Raw genomic sequence first — 22,091 nt, 5'->3', positions numbered from 1 at the left:
TCAATGAACGTTTGCTAACGAATGGAACCCTACAGTAAAAAAGCTGAGCTCCTCCACTCTCTACCTACCACAGGGCAAATCTCAAACTCTGGGCATTTATTTTCATCTATAAAACGAAGCCCATGATAAAAAGTTCCTTCTTCCAGGCCCCAGATTCTACAATTCTTGGCATTCTACAATTCCCATGTACATATAACCTCCCCTCTAATAGTTTAGGGGCAGGGGACCTAATCAAATTTCACTTTCACGCTTGAAGTGAATCACCCTATGAGTCCCACCAGCTCAAGCCTCTGAGAACTAGAGCATCCCTAACTTCTCAGAAGGGATGTTTTTACACGTTTGGGTATTTCGGCTGTTGTAGTCACCTGCTTTTCCCCTTGGCTACGGAGAACTGGGTGGAAATGGGTGCAATCCTCCACGTTACAAGCACCTAGAGCCTAAACTGCTCCTAGGCTGTGAAGGTTGGAACCAAGCGCCGGACCCTGTCCCGCACGCCCCCGGCGGTGGGACCTTAGCCAATTCCCTCTCCCCGCCCCCGTTTCCCCCGGAGCTTGGAGGAAGCGCCTGGGCTTCCAGCCCGAGTTCGCGCCAATAGAAGAGAGCCGCCAGCAGCCCACGACCACCCCTCGGGAGGGCGGGCTGAGAGGTCGCAGCATTTCCCTTGGGATTCACCGTTTCCCGAAATGCTCTTCCGCAGGGTGAGAAGCGGATTACTCAGGGCCGCGGGAGCTGAAAATCCCGCCGGTGAGGCCCAGAGCCGCGGCGCACAGGCAGCCCTGGGCCGGGACGTGGGGCCTGGCCCGGATCCCCGGCTGGGGCTCGCGGTTACCTGTGGCAGAAGACCGCGGCGGTGGCGCGGGGCGGCAGGACCGTGGGAACTCCTCGCGCCGCGCAGCCTCAAACGCGACACCTCGGGACGCCCGCCCTGCAGTGATTGCGGAGCCTCACCCGGATCCGGGCTTTAATGGCCTAGGGCGCCGCGTTGATTGGTGGAACTTCGGGGCGGGCGTCTGCAGAAGCCAATGGGAGAAGGAGCGAGGCGGGGCCGGCGAGCCAGAGGTCCTACAAGTCCCAGCATGCACGAGCCGCGGCTTCTGGGCCCACAGCCCGCGGGTCCTGGGAGAACCTTGAGCGGTGAAGGGGGCCGGGGCTACGTGGGGCTTGCCTGGAAACGCAGCAGTTCCAGAAGTGTCCACCGAAGGATCAAAACTAGCGCGCGGGGCACTTTAACCCACTGGGTTTCCGAACTTGTCGCACTTTGGGATCATCTAGGGAAACAAAAATCCTGATGCCCCAGTGTCGGCCCAGACGTCGGTTGAGTTCCTTGGTCTGCACGTGTTCTGGGTCTCGGAATCTTTAAGGGTCCCCCGGTGATCGAATGTGCAGGTCCATTTAATCCTCGAGACAACCTTATGAGAAATAGGCACTCTTATTGTGGTCCCTGCTTTACAGTTAGGACGACTGAGGGAGGGTCAGCCGTGGAAAGTAAATTAATCTTCTGAAGACCGCATTAGCTCTGAAGTGGCGGGGCCAGAACCCACACCCAGGCAGTCTGTCTAGCTCAGAATCTTGTCCTCTTCATCCCTAGGCAATGCTATTTTTCAAGTGTTTTTGGTATTATTATCTCACAGGGAAATGGGGAAACTTTATACGTACCTGTGCCGTGTGGTAGAGCACAGTAAATTGAACTGAGTGCCATTGATCGCAGTCCTACCCAAGCACATCAAGTGTAAGATGTAAGGGCTGCATTCACAGGTTGTCTCACTTGATCTTTTATAATCTTTTTTTTTTTTTTTTTTACAGTAAGTCAAGCGAGAGCATACTGCCCAGAGCCTGCTCCCTATTTTTGTAAATAAAGTCTGTGGGAATGCAGCCATGCCCACGGGTTTTGGTATTATCTCTGGCTGTTTTTACCAACAAGGTAGAGTTGAGTACTTATACAAGAGACAAGATTTTGGCCCACAAAATCGAAAATATTCACTGTCTGACCATTTACAGAAAAAGGTTGCCAACCCTGAGTTAAGTTCTCCACACTCTTAGCTGGGAAGTGACCGTAGTCTTCTTCAGACCCGTGTCTGTCCAAGTCCAAGGCGAAGTCTCATGACCAGTACACTTTCACAGTCTTCCTCAGTGGGGAGTGGTAGGAGTTCATTCAACCATTTATTCAAGAACACATTTAGTGGATGTCCCTTATGTGCCAAGTGCAGCTTATTATTGAGAGAAATTGGATTCTTTTTTTTTTTTTTAAGAGAGAGAGAGAAGAGAGAGAGCATGGGGGGACAGTGTTGGAGGGGCAGAGGGAGAGAGAAAATCTCAAGCAGGCTCCACGCTCAGTGCAGAGCCCCAAATGGGGCTCAGTCTCACAACCCTGAGATCATGACCTGAGCTGAAATCAAGAGTCGGACACTTAACCGACAAAGCCACCCAGGTGCCCCGAGAGAAATGGGAGTCTGTTCTTTCCCCTTGAGAATTCACTGTCTAGTAAGAGAGGAACAGGGTGTCCTTAACCACTCCCTCAATTCACCCAGAATAAATGGTGGCCTTTGGTTAGGTTTTCACAGGTGAAATGGAGCAGAAGTGGTGGCCTGATGCCAGGCATTTTTAGGCAAATGAGGTCCAGGGACAGCCCCCTCAGCCTCCCTCAGCAGCACCATGAGCTGAGAGCCGAGAGTATGGGACGAGAGAAGGGGGCTGAAAATTGAGGACCAGTGGGTGGCTGGGAGTTGGCAGGGAGTTCCCATGGTAATGGTCAGGAGAGCCTTAGAAGAGACTGCAAGGTGGCTAGCCTAGGCCAGCCACAAGGAGGAGGCTGAGATGAGAGGGGCCTGGAGGGAGAAGTGGGTGCACATGGTGGGTTCTGCCATCAGGCTACCTGGATTCCGATCCCAGCTCCAGCACATACAAGCTGTGGGACCTGAGCAAGTTACTTAATTTCTCAGTGCCTGGGTTTCCTCAACTATAAAATAGAACAACACCTACTTCTCTCGGTAAATTGAAGGAAACACAGTGCTTAGCATCTAGTAAGTGCCGCATGAATAGCATCTACCTGCTGGGCTAAGAGCATGATGAGAAAAGGAAGATAGGAATCTCTGACCTTGGGCACTGCCTGTGCTCTGAGACTACACACGGAGTGGGATTGGCGGCATGGTGTGGGAAGGGCAGCACCAGTGGGAGGGCCAGGAGCCAAGGCACCAGAAAAAACCCCAGGGTGGCAGGAGGGTGGCAGGCTCCCTGTAAACATACAGGCATGAGGACACCCCCCCCCCCAAATGTCCCTAGTGACATTCTCACCAGGAAAGTCACAGTATGGGGCTCAGAGGTTAGTGAGGCTCAAGCCAGATAAAAATGTGTGATACCACAAGACTGTGGCAGATAACTCAGCCACCAGAGATAAGAGCACTGAGGAGCCATTTCAGATTCAGTCTTCGTCTATCTAATAGCGAGAGACTAAGTGAGAGGTTCAGATTATAAAGCAATAAGCGCTGGAGAGAGTAGGAAAAGAAATTGGTTAAGTTTAGAGCAGGTTTCTGCACCTCCAAGCAACACTTGGAGGCCGGGTAGTTCTTTGTTGCGTGAGGGAGGTTGGGGGGCTGTCCTGTACCTCGTAGGATGTCTAGCAGCATCAGCATCCCTGGGCAGCTACCCACCAGATGCCAGGAGCACCCTTCCCTCAAGTTCTGACAACCAAAAATGTCCCCAGACATTGCCAAAAGCCTCCTGGGGGAAGGAGGGGCAAAATCTGCATGCACACCCCGCCCCTTCCACCATAGTGACAACCACTGGTTCTCAGGACTCAACATTCATTCAATCATTCATTCATTCTGTTTGATAATGATGGTCAAAGGCATGGACGCTCTCCAGACATCCTGGATTTCGACTCCATCTCTGACACTTCCTGGCTGTGGGGTCCTGGACAATCTCTTCACTTATCTGTGTTTCATAGGGTTGTTGTAAAGTTCAAACGAATTGATCCATAATGAACGAACTCAGAACAGATTCTCGTCAGGTGTCAGCTATTTCTTGAGTGCATGAGAAGTGCTAGGCACTAACTCGAGCCCTGAGGATCCCTACAGTCAACTGTCCCCACCACAGACTGACCTTTTGTATGAAAATATTTCAACTGAAGGGCACCTGGGTGGCTCAGCTGTTAAGCGTCTGCCTTCAGCTCAGGTCGTGATCCCAGGGTCCTGGGATCGAGCCCCACATCAGGCTCCCTGCTCGGCGGGAAGCCTGCTTCTCCCTCTCCCACTCCCCCTGCTTGTGTTCCTGCTCTTGCTCTCTCTCTCTCTGTGAAATAAATAAATAAAACTTAAAAAAAAAGAAAATATTTCAACTGAAATATGTAATATTGTTGATCTAAATAAAGGGGTAAACCGAGGCAAGCTCAAAAAGGAGGAGTTTATTTGGGAAGAGCAGAGGAATTGCAATTTGAGACAAGCGACTGTTGCAAGCTATAGGCGAGCGCATTGAAAGTTTGGGGTAGGTTGTATTTGTGGGCAGGGAATGTAAAGAGAGGAACGTTCAGCCAGAAGTCAGTCAGACTCAAACACACACGGAGACCAGCTTTGAAAATGAAAGGTGTCCAGGACAGGCCCCCAGATTGTGCCACTTAAACCAGGTTTACACGTACAGTTTAGTAGCATTAATTATGTTCACATTATTGTGCAACGAATCTACTTCTAAAACTTTTCATCATCCTAAAAACCATTCCCTCCTTCCTTGAATAAAATCCTACCAGGCTAACATCCGCTGACTCCAGCTTATTCCCATGACCTCACTTCCTGTCACAAGACTCACTCCACTCCGGCCCTCGTGGCCTTCTCGTCTTGGCCCTATGCGAGTCCCTCTTCCTGGCACATCCTTCCTCTTCCAGTCACGCAGCTCCTGAGAGATGACATCCTGGCACGAGATGGCACGATAAAGATTGCTGTGGTCCTAAACTCAGGGGAGGGGGAGAGGAGGGGCACCATCTCTTCCTGGTTGTTTTTGAAGGATTTCCAAGCAACCACTAAGCATTTATTTATTAACAGGTAGGCAGTATTCTTAGAATGGCCCCCCAAGACCCCTCACGCATGTATAATCTCCTCCTGCAGGATGGGTGAAACCTGAATGGGATATATTAAAGTGGTACAGCAGGCCCCAAATAGAGTCACTTATGCTAAGCCCCACGTAGAAAACCAAGACTTCCTACGTAACCTGATTGCAGCTTCAGCCTCTCCCAGGAATAGAATTATAAACCAGTCTGGAATTTCCTGATTGACACTTAACAAGAAGGTAATCTGCATGATAGACCCCTGCGCTTCCTCCCACCCACACTCCAGCCCTCCAAGAAAAGTAATCTTGCCTGAAACAGCCCTTTCTTTTCTTTTGCTAATAACTTCCATGTCCCACCCATCTCTGCCTGTAAGTCTTCCATTTTTTAAAAGATTTTATTTATTTATTTGAGAGAGAGAGAGAGAGAGCTCACGCCGTGCGTGTACAAGAGCAGGGGGAGGGGAAAGGAGCGGGGGAAGGGGAGGCAGAAGGCGGGGGCAGAAGGAGAGGGAGGGGCAGACTGCCTGCTGAGCAGGGAACCCCAGGTGGGGCTGGAGCCCAGGACCCTGAGATCATGACCTGAGCCGAGGGCAGATGCTTAACTGACTGAGCCACCCGGTCTTCCATTTTATACAGCTCCTTCTGATCCCCTTTCTACTTGCTAGCAGGATGCTGCCTAATTCATGAATCATTGAATAAAGCCAATTCAATCTTTAAATTTACCCAGTTGAATTTTTGCTTTTTTAACAGATTACATATCACTCCTATGATTATGTTACCGATGAAGGATAGTTGGAAGAAAGGTGGGCAGGGACAAGGGCCCCGCCCTAAGAGGAAACCACCCTTAAAAGAATTTTACACCACCCTGAAAGGAGCCTTCCACCCTTTGCCAAGTGATAGATGACAAAAACCTGACTGGATGACAGGCATAGGGAGGGTTAATCAGATTAAAACAGCATTGCCAATGAGCCCATAAAAACCTCTAGACTTAGAAACTACGGGGGCAACCCCCCAGGCTGTCCTCCCTCTTTGGGAGCTTTGTACTATCACTTTACTATGGCTCAGGAAAATTTGCTGTCCACCACTCTTCATCTTGTCTACTTCTTCATTCTTCAAGTGGCATGACCAGGAACCCTGGGCACTGAAGAAGAAGGAAATCCTGTAACATTACAGGGCAAAAGAGAGATCATCTGGGCAGCTGAGCCTACTCTAATCATAGGAGCCCTTCAAAAGGAGTTTTCTCCGGCTGGTGGTTAAGATCCATTGCTGATGAAGATGAAGGTACATCATAGTAGCTGCTCAATAATTGTTCATTTTCATCTTTATTCATCCCCATTGCATTTCTAGTTTAGTCTTACAACCATCTTGCAACGTGTCCTCTACACAGCAGCCAGACCAATGACACTTTTAAATCTTAACACTTTTAGAGCACCTTTCTATCCTAACCACACCTTACCATGGCCTATGAAGCCCTCCGTGACCTGACTCCCCAGCTCCGTCTCTGACCTCATCTTCCACCACCTGCCCACTTGCTCACTCCTCGCCAGCCACATTGGCTTCCTGGTGACACCAAACATGGCAATCTCATCCCTACCACAAACTCTTCATTGGCTCTTCCCTCTGCCTGAAACACTCTTCCCACTGAATTCCCAAACTTATTTATTTTCTTATTTGTATTGTGAAATATAACAAGTGCACAGAAAAGTGCATAAAAGCATGTATGTATATGGGCGCCTGGGTGGCTCAGTCGTTAAGCGTCTGCCTTTGGTTCAGGTCATGATCCCGGGGTTCTGGGATCGAGCCCCACGTCGGGCTCCCTGCTCTTCAGGAAGCCTGCTTCTCCCTCTCTCACTGCCCCCTGCTTGTGTTCCTTCTCTTGCTGTCTCTCTCTCTGTCAAATAAAAAATTTAAATATTTAAAAAGCATGCAGTCTCTGCCCCCCCAGAGACTGACCCTGTCCTTATCACCACTATTCCTTTGCATTTCTTTGTGTGGTTGGCATCTAAGGCTGTATCTTTAAACAGTATAGTTTGATTTCACCTAGTTTGGAATTTACATGATTGGGATCATACTGTTCTTCTATGCCTTGCTTCTTTACTTAAAAATGTTTATTATTGAGGTACAGTTCAAATACAACGTTATATTAGCTTCAAGTATATAGCAAATTGATTCAACAATTCTGTGCATTACATAATGCTCTTTTTCATTGAAGTGTAATTAACATACAATTTTATGTTGTCTATTGATTCAGTAATTCTATGCATTACTCAGTGCTCACCACAATAAGCGTAGTCGCATTATTCCAAATTGTTATCTCTATTCCCCATGCTGTGCTTTTCATCTCTGTGACTTATTTATTTTATAACTAGAAGTCTGTACCTCTTAATCCCCTTCATCTGTCTCGCCCTTCCCTCCACTCCCCTCCCCTCTGGGAGCCATCAGTTTGTTTGTTGTTGTTTTGTTTCTTTGTTCGTTTATTTTATTTTTTTAGATTCCACACATAAGTGAAATCATATGGTACTTGTCTTTCTTGTCTGACTTATTTCACTTATATGCCTTACGGCTTGTAGTAAACACTATGGCAATCCTCCATGTGGCTGCTAACAGAAGTAGTTCATTCATTTTCATTGCATCATTTATGCTGTATGGTATCATCACAATTCATCCTTCCTGTTTTTTGTGGGTTTTTTTAGATTTTATTTATTTATTTGAGAGAGAGAGAGCAGGAATGGTGGGGAGGGGCAGAGGGAGAAGCAGACTCCTCGCTGAGCAGGGAGCAGGATTCAGGACTCAGTCCCAGGACCCCGGGATCATGAGCTGAGCCGAAGGCAGACACTTAACCGACTGAGCCACCCAAGGCGCCCTCATCCTTCTAGTGTTAATAGACGTTTGGGTTGTTTCCAGGTCTGGAGCAATGCTGATATGAATGTTATTACTCAGGTATCCTGGTGCACATATACATGAGTTTCTCTTAGGTAAATGCCTAGGAGTACACGGGGTAAGTGACATTTCAACTTTTCTTTACAAACCCAAACCAGCTTCTATCTTTTTTAAAGATTTTATTTATTTATTTGAGAAAGAGAGAGAGAGTGCACAAGCAGAGTGGCGGTCAGAGAGAGGGAGAATCAGACGTCCTGCAGATCAGGGAGCCCGATGCGGGGCTTGATCCCTGGACCTGGGGATCACGACCTGAGCCGAAGGCAGACGCTTAACCGACTGAGCCACCCAGGCGCCCCCCCCCAAACCAGTTTCTAAACAGGTTGTCCCACTTTACATTCCCACCAGTCAGGGATGCAAGTCTCATTTGCTCCACGACCCCACCAAGACTTACCGCTGTCCAACTTTTTACCAATCTGATAGGTTTATAATGGCACTTCGTTTGGGGTCTTTAATCCACTTGAAACTGATTTTTGTGTATTGATTGAGGTATTTCCTCACTTAATTCAGTCTCTACTCAAATGTCATTCTCTCAGAAAGGCTTCCCTGAATATTAAATAGAGTAGACAGCCCTACCACCACCCCCGACTCTCCCTCCAGGGTTCCATCTATCACTCTCTGTCCTCTTACCTGGTTCTCTTTCTCTTGACATCCAGCACTGTATTCTATATTTATTTCTCTTGTGACATTGTACTTGATGTTTATTTAGTTGGGTGATTTTTATTTTCTTAGCAGATACCAGCTGTGGTCTAAGGGCTTTACACATATTCTTTTAATCCTTGTAATAACCCCAGGAGGAGTGGCCCTATATAGTGGATATTTTTATTAGCCCATTATATAGATGAAAAAACTGAGGCTAACTAACTAACTAACATGCTCAAGGTGACACAGCTGATAAGTGGCAGAGCCAGACAATAGTCTGGCTTAACTAACTAACATGCTCAAGGTGACACAGCTGATAAGTGGCAGAGCCAGACAATAGTGCAGGAGTGCACTGTTTATTTGTTAAGTGGTTCTCGGGGGGCCCAGGTATCCCTGAGATGCTTCTAATTGACAACCTTAAGCTGTCTTCCTTTCCCTGCCCTTTACCATATAAGATCCCTCAGCACCATCCGGAAAGCAAATTGAAGAACACAGTATGGAAGGAAATAGAGGAACACAGTATTTCCTGCCCATCGGAGGATAACTGTGTGATTGTATAACCCTACTAAGAAAGAAAACAGAACGAGGTAAGGTTTGTATTCTAAGCTCTGTTCCAGAACACCCAGGCAGGCCTGCACAGTCTCGCCTTTGGGAGAGGGGAAGAAGGAGGTTGTGTTGCCAACATGCACTTTCACCCTAAAGCAGATCTAGCGAGAGGCACGTGAGCCTTCTCCAGAGGTCTGGTGAGGACTCAGTAAATGCCAGGCAATGATAGAGGAGGAAGAGGTTCTAAGGTAATCAGAAACAGGTTTAAAGTCAAGGACTAGGGTGCCTGGGTGGCTCAGTCGGTTAAGCGTCTGCCTTCACCTCGGGGTCATGACCCCAGAGTCCCAGCAGGGAGACTGCTTCTCCCTCTCCCTCTGCCCACCCCCCTTGTGCTCTCTCTCTCTCTCTCTCAAATAAATAAAATCTTTAAAAAATAATAAAGTCAAGGACCTCAGAAGCCCAATTTTTAAATGTCTTTTTCCCCTTTAGCATTAAAGCTTTTATGTTTTCTTAACCCTCACTCAAGACCTGTTAGCAGACTATTATTTTATCACTTAGTTCTCAATAAGGGATTAATTAATTAATAACGTCTATGCAATAGGACTATTACTATTCCCATTTTACAGATGAAAAGAAATGAAGGCTCAGAGAAATTAAATAGGCGGCCCAAAGTTTGGAAGGGAAGTAAGCCCAGAGAGCGGGGCTCAAGAATCAAGCTGAGCTGGGACTTTTTTCCCCCAAGTTTACTGTCACAGTTGTGTTTCATTACCTGGTGGGGTATGCTTTTCAGAAGGACCAAGGCAGAAATTCTGACTGGCCTTAATACAGTTGGTTCCTGGGCGCCTGGGTGGCTCAGTTGGTTAGGCGACTGCCTTCGGCTCAGGTCATGATCCCGGAGTTCCGGGATCGAGTCCCACATCGGGCTCCCTGCTCAGCGGTGAGTCTGCTTCTCCCTCTGACCCTCTTCCCTCTCGTGCTCTCTATCACTCTCTCTCTCTCAAATAAATAAATAAAATCTTTGGAAAAAAATACAGTTGGTTCCTAAGTAGAAGACACTGTGAATTGTATAAATGAGCAGGGGTGAGTGTGTGTGTGTGTGTGTGTGTGTGTGTAATTACAAGGCTTATGGCAAAATCTGTGGCCCACCCAAAGGAAACCCACGCTTTTTCAGATTCATTTCTGGCCACATCGTATGTCACCACCACTGTTCTCTCTTCTTTTACTTTTAATTCTCCTCCACCCCTAAAGTTACTCTTTTAATGTAAAAATGTGTGCCTGGGAAGAAAAGACTTGATTTTGTAAAGTCAGGTTCCGGTGCAATGCTGTGTATCTCAGGCGCTTGCCTTGAATGCGGAAAAAATATGTAAAGTCCTCTTGTTTGTGGCAGGCAACACTGTGGACAATGAATTACATGACGCTTTTAAGATGACCTTCCAACAGAATATCCTAGGAAGACAGGGACGTTCCTAGGAATTGTCATAAATTAGTTTCCTAGAAGCAAAGCCTGAGAGACGATTCTTGTGCTAATAAGCTGTAGAGGGCACACTCTGGGGACAAACTTGGCGAGTGGAGGATGGGGACAGAGCAAAGGAAGAGGCTCTGCAAAGATGTGGGTTCAGGAAGAAGCGCACCTCAGCCTGAGCCCATCAAGAGCCCTGAATGAAGCACGACTCTACCATAAGAGGTTTTTCTACCCAGAGGCAAGAGGACTGAGCTGTTCATTCCCACATCAGCCAGTCATTGGCCATGAAGAGTGTGACTTCCCAGGCCTCTCCTGGCAGGGGACAGCTTCCCTCAGCCAATGGCAGAGTGGGAACGGAGCAGGGCGCCAAGAGTTACCCACTGCACTGGGACCATCACAACTTACATGTGATACTAAAGTCAGGTATATATAATAGTTTTCCGGTTGTACTATTCTGTTTATTTTCCTTTAATAGACTTTATTTTTTTAGAGCGGTTTTAGGTTCACAGCAAAATTGAGCAGAAAGTACAGAGAGTCTCTATATATGTCCCCTATCCCCCACGTGCATACAGCCTCCCCGACTATCCACATTTTGGTCCGTTTATTACTATCAGTGACCCCACACTGATACATCATCATCACCCAAAGTGCACAGTCCACACTGGGCTTCACTTTTGGTGTTGGACCTTCTACGGATTTTGACAAATGTATAATGACATGTATCCACCATTTCAGTATCAAACAGACTAGTTTCACTGCCCTAAAAATCCTCTGTACTCTGCCTATTCATCCCTTCCCTCCTCTAACCCCTGGCAACCACTGATCTTTTTTGCTGTCTCTATAATAGTTTTGCCTTTTCCAGAATGTCATGTAGTTGGGATCCTCTGGTATGTAGCCCTTTCACACTCCTGGCTGCTGCTGCTTCTTTTTTTTTTTTTAAGTAATCTCTACACCCAACGTGGGGCTTGAACTCACAACCCCCAGATCAAGAGTCACACACGCTCCACCAACTGAGCCAGCCAGACACCCCAGAATGGCTTCTTTCACTTAGTACTATGCATTTACGTTTCTTCCATGTGTTCTTTACAGTCTGATAGCTCATTTCTTTTTAGTGCTGAATACTATTTCCATGGCCTGGATGGACCACAGTTAGTTTATCCATTCATCTACTCAAGGACATCCTGGTTGTTTCCAGGTTTGGCAGTTATGAATAAAGTTGCTGTAAACATCCACATGCCGATTTCACGCAGCGGTAATACCAAGGAACGCGATTGCTGCGTCCTATGGCAGGAGTATGTTTAGTTTTGAAAGAAAGTGCTACAGTGTCTTCCAAAGTGGCTGTACCTGTTCCATCCTGCATCCTCTCCAGCAATGAACGAGCAGCCTCTCCTACCTCCTACAAGTACGTGGTGCCATCAGTGTTTGTGCTTTAGGCCGTTCCAACAGCCGTGTAGCAGTATCTCATTGTTTTAATTTACAATTCCCTAGTGACACATAATACTGAACATCTTTTTTATATGTTTATATACCATCCCTATATCTCCTTTAGTGAGGTGTCTGTCCAGGTCTTTTAACCATTTTTTTAAAGATTTTATTTTTAAGTAATCTCCACACCCGGTGTGGGGCTCGAACCCACAACCCCGAGATTAAGAGTCGTATGCCCCACCCACTGAGCCAGCCAGGTGGCCCTTGGCCATTCTTTTCTTTATTGTGCTGCTCATTTTCTCATTGCTGAGAAAACGATGTGAAGAGTTCTTTGTGTATTTTGGATAAGTCCTTTATCAAATATGTCTTTTGCACATATTTTCTCCCAGTCTATGGCTTGTCTTTTCACTCTCTTGATTTATTTATATTTTTTAAAAGTGTTTTACTCAACACGGATGAACCTTGAAAACACTATAAGTGAAAAGAGCCAATTACAGAAGGCCATATTGCCTCATTCCATTTATAAGAAATGTCCACCAGGCAAATCCGTAGAGTCAGAAAATAGTGGTTGCCAGGGGCTGAGAGAAAATGGGGAGTGACAATTAACATGTAGTTTTCTTTTGGGAGATGGTTCTAAAATTAAGTATTGGTGATGGAGGCACAACTGTGAAATACTAAAAGCCAGTTGACACTTTAAAAGAGTGATTTTTGTGGTATATAAATTATAATAAAATTCTTACTTTTTAAAGTTTGTGCTATAGAGCTAAGAGGCGTACAAATTTTATTTTTTTTTAAAGATTTTATTTATTTGAGAGAGCAAGAGAGAGCATGAGCCAGGGTGGGGAAAGGGCAGAGGCAGAGGGAGGGGCAGACTCCCTGCCCTGAGCAAGGAGCCAGTCACAGGGCTTGATCCAGGGATCATGACCTGAGCCGAAGACAGAGGTTAACCAACTGAGCCACCCAGCCACCCTGGTATACACATTTTAGCTGAATATTTTCCATAGACATTTTTAATAAAAAATTGGGTTTCAGGTCAGAATAGGACTTCCATATTTACATAACTTCAGTATCACTCTCCATCTCATTAATGCTCCCTGTATTTTATGCATCCTTCAAAACTGCCTCCAGTCCTTTCAGGAGCAAGACTGGGTGTAAATAAAAAGATAAAGACAGAAATACCTGATTCATCTTTACATTCCCCAAGTGCCTTGACCCTTGGGAGTCCGGAGATTTTCATAGGTGCCTTTGCAGTATATTTTCAGAAGCAAGAGTGAAACTGAAAATGTCATGTTGGGGTCCATCCCCAGGGGTTACAAGTCACATGTCGCACTCTGCTGTGTGTCTTGGGGAAGTGCCCTTAGTTAACAGCACAAACAGTCAACATCTCCTTTGGGCCAGTAAGCACTTCTTAGTCATTTGGCAGATGCACTTCAGGACCTTTGACTGTCATGTGATGCTGTGGACTGGTCTGGGTCAGGTGACTTACTCAGATGAATCCACTCAGTGGAGTCAAGCATTTCCTTTAAACTGTGTCCTTGGCAAAGCCTCTCGACATGTTGACCTGCCCAGAATGTCATACCTTACTGTGTGCTGATGGGCAGATTGACAAAGAGTTCTTAGACTTCCAGAATCAAAAGGCACCTGGTGGGGGATGCAGTAAGAGTGGAAACAAACGAAGGACCCAGAAGCTGGCTGGGCAACCTTGCAGAGGGGGTTCCACTGCCACAGCCCTTCAATACTTTCTCATCTTGAAAATGAGAGAGTTGAATTCAATGATCCCTCAGACCTCTTCCTACTACTTTAACAGATCAGCTGGTCCAGGGCTTCCCAAACTCTTGGATTTCACAGATCAGAATGTTTTTACAAACATTCAAGAATTGACACAGGGTGTTAGGGGTGCCTGGGTGGTTCAGTGGGTTAAGTGGCAGACTCAATTTCCGCTCAGATCATGTGATCTCAGGGTCCTGGGATCAAGCCCTGTGTTGGGCTCCATGCTCAGCAGGGAGTCGGCTTGGGGCTTCTCTCTCTCTCCTGCTGCCCCTCCCCTTGCTCACGCACTTTCTCTCTCTAAAATAAATAAATCTTAAAAAAAAAGAATTGACACAGGGTGTTTACTTTTTACTTTACAAGGAAGGGTAATGAAAAAACTTATTATTGCCATTTTCATCACATCATTTTTGGAAAGGAAAGATATATTAACTTAAAAAAGTAGGGGAAAAAATCATCTCAGGATGAAAGACAGAGCTTGTTAAGAAAAGAGACTTCAGCATAAGTACTGTGTACTGGTTCTATCTTCCTCATTAAAAAAAAAAACAGCTTTATTGAGATATAATCTGCATATCAAACCATTCATTTTTTTTTTTTAAGTAGACTCCACGATGGGCGTGGAGCCCATCACCAGGCTTGAACTCACAACCCTGAGATCAAGACCTGAACTGAGATCAAGAGTGAGGCACTTAACCAACTGAGCCACCCAGGCGCCCTTCAATTCATTCAAGAGCACAATTCCATAATTTATAGCAAATGTATAGAGTTGTGCAACCATCCCCACAATCTAATTTTAGAACATTTCCATCACCCCCAAAAGATCCCTTATGCTCATTTGTAGTCACTCCCCATTCCCACCCACACTCCCAGGTCTGGGTATGTCCTTATGTAGCAAGAAACTTTGCAGGCATGATTAAGGATCTTAAAATGAGGAAATTATTTTGGATTATTAAAGTGGCCCCAATGTAATCACAGGGTCATTATAAAGGAAAAGGGGAGATAAAAGACAAAAGTGTCTCATGCAGCATGAGAAAGACTCGTCTGGCTACTGCTGGCTATTGAAGATGGGGGGAGGCCATGAGTCAGGGAGTGAAGGCAGCCTCTGGAAAAGGCAAGGAGTTGCCTCCTAGGGCCTCCAGAAGGAATGTAATCCTGCCAACACCTTGATTTTAAACCAGTGAGACCCATTTTGGACTCCTGACCTTCAGAACTATCAGAGAATAAGTTTTTGTTATTTTAAACGGTCATGTTAATGGTACAGCAGCCATAGGAAACCAACACACTGGATCAGTAAGGTAATCCTAGCTTCACTTTTATGTTACAGACTCATTTAGGGACACATTGGTGGATGGGCTTAAGAGCACAATTTGCCAGGTGTAATGGTTCAAATCCAGCTCTACTACTTATTGTATGCCATCCTGAGTAAGTTCTTCCAGGTTGTGCTTTCCTCAGCTGCCCCGTCTATAAAATCAAGTTAATAAAAATACCACCCTTGCATTCTGTTATGAGGATTAAATGAATTAGTTGAGTGGGACTTAGTATAACATCTGGCATATGGGAAGTACTACACAGAATAATTTACTCTTATCATTACTCATGTGGTCTTCCCCAAACCAAGGAATAATAATAACCTGTCCTAGAGGTGAAATGAAAAATCTACTTAAACCTTTCAAAAGATGTTTTCTTCCTTCCGGCAACCCAATTAAAATTTCTAAGTTCTTTTTTAAAAATTTTTTAAAAGATTTTATTTATTTGAGAGAGAGAGAGAGAAAGAGAGAGCACAAGCAGGGGGAGAGGCAGAGGAAGAAGCTGAGCAGGAAGCCTGACTTGGGGCTCGATCCCAGGACCCTGAGATCATGCCCTGAGCCAAAGGCAGAGCGACTGAGCCACCAAAGCACCCTAAAATTTCCAAGTTCCTAAGACCAAGTTTCCCCTAGAGCTCAAGCTAAAGGCTTCAAGAAAATCCCCTCCTTAGAGAATTATCTTTGAGAAGAATGCTTTGCCCAAGCTCTTAGCTGTGGAAGACGTTGGAGCTCCAAAAAGCTCTTGGCAGTTCTGGTCCCCTCCAGCACATCTGGCTCAGAAATCACTGCTTAGTCCACGGACAGCAGTGTGTTATGTGTTTTAATCCAGTCCCTCAAAACATTCTTTTTTTTTTTTTTAAGATTTTATTTATTTATTTGACAAAGAGACAGCGAGAGAGGGAACACAAGCAGGTAGAGTGGGAGAGGGAGAAGCAGGCTTCCCGCAGAGCAGGGAGCCCAATGCGGGACTCGATCCCAGGACCCTGGGATCATGACCTGAGCCAAAGGCAGACACTCAACGACTGAGCCACCCAGGCGCCCCGGCCCTCAAAACATTCTTAAGCACCTAGCAAATGTTGGCTGAATACCAAATAAATAAATGAATGGGAGCTGACCAGAAGAGACCTCTGGTTCAAACTTCTGGTGATCTTTCCAGAATTGATGAAGACCCTTTTATGAACTTGGGTATAAAGTTTTGGAACTGGAATAAATTTGGAGTTGATATGGTCCAGGACCCTGGTTTTGCAATTAAAGAAACTGAGATACTGAAGGAAACATGACACCTAAGAGTACGCGGCAAGTTGGCCACCAAGTAAGAACATGGCTCTTCTGTTTTTTCAGCCCAGATGCCTCTCTAGATGTTGCAACAGGTGAAAGAGTCTAAGACTTCGGACTAAATGGGCTGATCTCAGGTCATGCCCTCAAAATCACTTGCCGAATCAAGTTCCCAGTATCACCTTGTTTCATTTTCTTATACTTCCTCTCTCAACTAAAGCTTCTTTTTTAATTTTAGGGTTCATTAATCAAAGAAATGCTATCAGTATTATCTCTTTTTACATCGTCTATCTTCAGCCCCCAGTGAGCATGAAAAGACATTGGCAAAAGCCACTGTTATCTTTGGCAGGTATCCAAGAACCCATGACTTCCCCAAACCAGGGCTGAATTGCATAAATAGTAAGGCTGGCTTGTGATGTTCAGCAGAACACAGAGACAATAATTAACATGAATTCAAAAAATAAAACTAGTTAACAGGAGGCCGGAGTTCCTCTTTTTCCTTCTTTCTCTCCAGTAAAGCACTTGGTTAAATGAGAAACTGCTGACTGAGCAGCTAAAAAAATCAAAACAGGAAGCGGTAAATGGCTAACAAAGCACTGTATTTAAGAAGAAGACCCCGGACACCTTTATGTATTCATAGATGAGTGAACAGGCCCTGATTCAATGAAAACTTATGCAGAGTACACGAATACATTCAAAGCTCATTCTTTTAGGGAGACTTTATGTGAATAAACTCCTGGGGCCCCTTACTTTCCCTTATATTATTCAGGGAAGGAGTAACTTTATCACATGTATAGATTCATGTAACCACCACCAAAATCAAGATTTCAAGATACAGAACTATCTCACCAACACAAAAGAACTCTTGAAAACATAATCTTGGAGCGCCAAGGTGGCTCAGGCGGTTAAGCATCCGACTCTTATTTCGGCTCAGGTCATGATCTCAGGGCTGTGGAATCAAGAGCCACATTGGGCTCTGCACTGAGTGTGGAGCCTGCTTAAGGTTTTCGCTCTCTTTTCCTCTCCTTTTGCCCCCTCCCCCACTCACACTTTCTTTCTTTCTCTCTCTCTAAAGAAAAAAAATAAAAGCAATCTTAGCACTATTATCACCCTAAATACATAATTCCTTAATATCACCCAAATCCAGCCATTGTTCAAATTTCCCATTATTTCTTTTTCTTTTTGTTTGTTTGAAACAATATCCAAGTTAAGATCCATACCTAGATACATATGAATCTATAGGTCTCTCTGTTTCTGTCTCTCCTTCTTGTTTTTGTCATAGTTTCTGATTTTTATTTTCAACTGTGTTTGTTGAGGAAAGCAATTTGTCCTATAGAGTCTCTCATTTTGGATTTTGCTGATTATATCTCTATGGTGTTAACATGTTCCTCCCTGAAGGCTTAATAAGATTCAGATTCTAATTTTTGAGGAGACTGTTTCTTTAGGAAGCACCTCATGCCTGGTTACCTCTCTCTTTTTTAAGTAACACCTTTATTTTTTTTTAAAGATTGATTTTATTTATTTATTTATTTATTTATGAGAGAGAGCACAAGCAGGGAGAGTGGCAAGCAGAGGGAGAAACAGGCTCCCCACTCAGCAAGGAGCCTGAATGCGGGACTCAATCCCAGGACCCTGGGGTCATGACCTGAGCCAAAGGTGAATGCTTAACCAACTGAGCCACCCAGACATCCCAAGTAACAGCTTTATTGATATAAATTCATATACAATAAATTCACTCTTTGAAACATATGCAATTCTGTGGTTTTTACCATATTCACAAAGTTGTGCAACCAACACCCACTATTTAATTCCAGAATTAGATAGAATTCCATTACCCTAGAAAGAAATCGCATACCCATTGGCAGTCATTCCACAATCTCCTCCACCTCCACCCCCTGCAAACACTAATCTACTTCCTGTCATTATGTTTGCCTACTCTGTACATTTCACATACAGTTGACGCTTGAACAATGCAGGGGCTAGGGGGGCTGACCCCCATGCTGTTGAAACTGTGTATAAGTTTTAACACCCCCAAAACTTAACTACCAATAGCCTTCTGTTGACTGGCAGCCTTACTGGTAACATAAAGAGTCGATTAAATATTTTATATGTTATATGTATTATATTTTATATTCTTATAAAGTAAGCTAGAAAAAAGAAAATATTAAGAAAATCACAAAGGAGGGAAAATACATTTATAGTATTGTATTGTATTTATATAAAAAAAAATCTGTGTGTAAGTGGACCTGCACCATTCAAACCTGTGTTGATCAAGGGTCAGCTGTAAGGAATCATGCAGTATGTGTTCTTTTGTGTCTGGATTTTTTTTTATTTAATTTATTTATTAGAGAGAGAGAGAGAGACTAAGAGCAGAGGGAGCAGCAGAGAGAGGGCTGAGCATGGAGCCCAACTCGGGGCTTGATCCCACGACCCCAAGATCACAACCTGAGCTGAAATCAAGAGTTAGACACCAAACTGACTGAGCCATCCAGGTGCCCCTTGTGTCTGGATTTTTTTTTTAAGATTTTATTTATTTATTTGACAGAGAGAGAGAGAGAGCGCACACGCAGGGGGGAGCGGCAGGCAGAGGGAGAAGCAGGCTTCCCGCTGAGCAAGGAGCCTGATGTGGGACTCTATCCCAGGACCCTGGGATCATGACCCGAGCCAAAGGCAGGGATCATGACCCGAGCCAAAGGCAGACGCTTAACCGACAGAGCCACCCAGGTGCCCGGGAGTTCCAAATCTTATAAGGGAAAAATCTAGAATGAACCTGTGATGTTGGATTGGCATTGGAGGTATTGCTGACCTCCTGTTCCTCAAAATAAAAGATAGCTATAGAATGAGACAGCAAGTAACAATGAACAAACCCAGCACTCAGATCTTGGTTTCTAAATGCCATTTTTTTTTTCTAGCCAAGTGAACAAGGGACCCTTGGAGAAGTTACTGATTCTAGGAGTGAGGCACGGGAAGTATACAATAAATCTGAAACATGCTGTGGTATCAGAAATCAAGGAAGTGTTCTCATGAGAGTGACATGCCAATGGGACAAAGAAGCCGGATACTAGGACAATTTGAACACCACCACAGTTAGTGGGAGTGACAGATGGTGCTCCATTGAATGACACAGGAATCCATGAGTCTATATTGATATCCACAAATGAACGGATGAGTGAGGAGAAAGAAAAGCACTTCCTGCAGCAGAATGTTACCTAATGAATGTGAGAGGAGTGATGGAATCATAAAATCATCATTTGACAGTCATTAATTCAGGCATGAAACATCGATGGATGCTAAATTCAGCAGGTGAACCTTGGATGAGAAACAGGGATGGCAGGCTTCTCACTGTGTTCCTACTTGGTGGGGAGGGGAGAGTTCTCTGGTATCTTCTCCTAACAGGGGACTAACCCTATTTAACAGGGCCCCACTCTCATGACTTCACTTAACAACCTTCCTATAGGCTCTATCTCCAAATTTGGTCACATTGGAGGTCAGGGTTTCAATATATGAACTCATGGGGGCACACGATTCAGTTCTGTTGGGGAGCAAGAATTCCTGTCTCCTACAGGGTCCTTCTAGCTAAGCTAAGAATCCACTTGACATGAGAAATGGACAGGAGAAAAATTTAATTTCATATGTATGGGGAATCCACACCGACATGGGAATTCCAAAGATGGTCAGGCAAAATGAGGTCTGTATGTCCATCCTGAAGGAAGAAGAAAAGGGCAGGGGTCTGGGGCTTCAAGGGAAGGAATGCGCCTCATAAGGCAGTAAAAAAAAAGCAGACATTAGGTAATTAGATGTTTGCCCTGCCATACACATAGGTCACTCCAATAACATTTATCTCTGGGAATAACCTTTATTCTTGGAAAGGCCTTTAATTTAGATTCTTCTATTTCACTGAGGGAGGGAGAAAGTTTCACCTGAGTCCACCGAATCCCAGCATCTCAGAGCTGGAAGGGACTGAGGGCAAACACATTTAACTCCTTTGGGATTCTTCTGAACTATCTCTTGATGGGGTGTGGGGAATGATTGGGTGGGGCTCTGCTTACCCTCTTCCCCACGCCTACGCTATTCATCCACAATCCTCAATCAGGACTGCTCCACTGTGACACATTTTATATATGGGGCATAGACATAAGATTTCCTTTAAAGAAAGAATTCTCTGCATAATGATCACTCACATAATGTTAAAAACCACTAATGACCCATTTTATAGATGAAGAAATTGAGGAGGCCCTGAGAGATCAAGGGAGCTGTCCATGACGCCAAAGCAAGGCACAAAATGCTATTTGTCGATGCCCAGGCATGGGCTGTTTCCAGGACACATAGCCTCTTTTCTACCCAGCCTCACTGCCAATATGGGGTCATATGGGGGCTAGGGACCTCTCAGCAAGGACAAAGATGGGCTAAGGAGTGGCATGGATGGGGGCCTAGGAGGTTTCATCAGGGGCTCGGAGCAGCATAGCATTCTAGATGACATGGAAAACACAGAATTGGTCTGCCCCATCCAGAGGAACTTCCAAACTAGTATGGGAGTATGAAGTTCCTGTGCATCATTCAGGGTCAGTTCATGGAAAGATTGCATGCTGTAATCCATAAACAAAAGGATACAGCAATACCCCTTTGGCCTGTCGATCCAGATAGAATATACATACATACAAACATACATATGTATATTATAAGTAGTCAGTGCCTCCTACTGCTGGAAGATAAAAATGCACAAATTTCATTCTTCAGATCTGTTCAACCAGGAAGTATAACCACAGAACCCAAGAGCTGAAGGAACGTGGAATCTTCAAATGAGGGTCACATAATTCCTAAGGGATGCCTACACCAGCTGGGCAGGTGATGTAAATGAGGAATATAATTTGATTCCAAGAGGCAGGACCACAAGGACATGGGGAATACATTTAGCCTCCTAGGGTATTCAATGTTTAAGAAAATTAATGTTATTTATTTTCAAAAAATAATAGATTCTCATGGTACAGAGTGCAAAGGGTACATACAGAAGAGGGTTCATTGAAGAATCAACCCCCCTCTGACCCCTGATACCCAATCAAGTTTCCTCCCAGGAGGCTAAGAAAGCGCCCCTCAAGAGATAGACTCTACCCATAAATGATATTTTACACAAATGATAGCATATATGAACACCATTTTTTTCCCTTTTTTTTTTTTAGCTTAACATCGACTGTTCAGATGTCAGAGCTCATTTCCTATCTCTACATAAGAGCTTCTGTGGTTTTTTTAAACAGCTGCATAACATTCCATTGGTTGAATGTACCAAGATGCTTAAATCAAGGAACATTTAACTCATTTCCAGTATTTGCTATTATATAAGCAACCCTGTAGTTAATAACTTTGTATATGTCATTTTCCCTATGTGTAAGCTTAGCTGTAGTATAATTTCCTAAAAGTGGAATTGCCTTCTTAAAGAGAGTGTGTATTTTTTAATTGTTTTAATTAAGATATAACATAGATGTAAAAAAAATTAACAAATGTTAAGTATATACTTAATGCAATTTTACATATGTATCCACACCTCCTATCAACACCAAACTCAAGATGGAGAACATTATGAGCACCCTAGAAGCCTCCACTGTGACCACTTCTAGTCAATATCTGCCCCCCTCCTCCAAGGTAACTACAATTATTTAACTTCTATAATCATAGTTTAGCTCTATGTGTCCTTCACCTTCACG

The 22,091-nt window shown here is 44.7% G+C and overlaps 1 protein-coding gene across 2 annotated transcripts in view; it reads right to left on the bottom strand.

Moving 5' to 3' along the window:
• The window catches only part of LGMN (legumain), a 33,089-nt gene extending 32,129 nt beyond the window's left edge, over positions 1 to 960 (bottom strand). Inside the window, exon 1 of one of the 2 annotated variants that reach the window (XM_027571388.2) lies at positions 830 to 960. The gene's annotated coding sequence lies outside the window, so the exon portion shown is untranslated. The remainder of the gene's footprint in view (positions 1 to 829) is intronic. The other variant, XM_027571389.2, reaches the window with a different exon arrangement.
• Positions 961 to 22,091: the final 21,131 nt, after the last annotated feature.

Source organism: Zalophus californianus, chromosome 6 (assembly GCF_009762305.2).
Source record: "Zalophus californianus isolate mZalCal1 chromosome 6, mZalCal1.pri.v2, whole genome shotgun sequence".
NCBI lineage: Eukaryota > Metazoa > Chordata > Mammalia > Carnivora > Otariidae > Zalophus > Zalophus californianus.
This window is presented reverse-complemented; position numbering and strand designations above follow the sequence as displayed.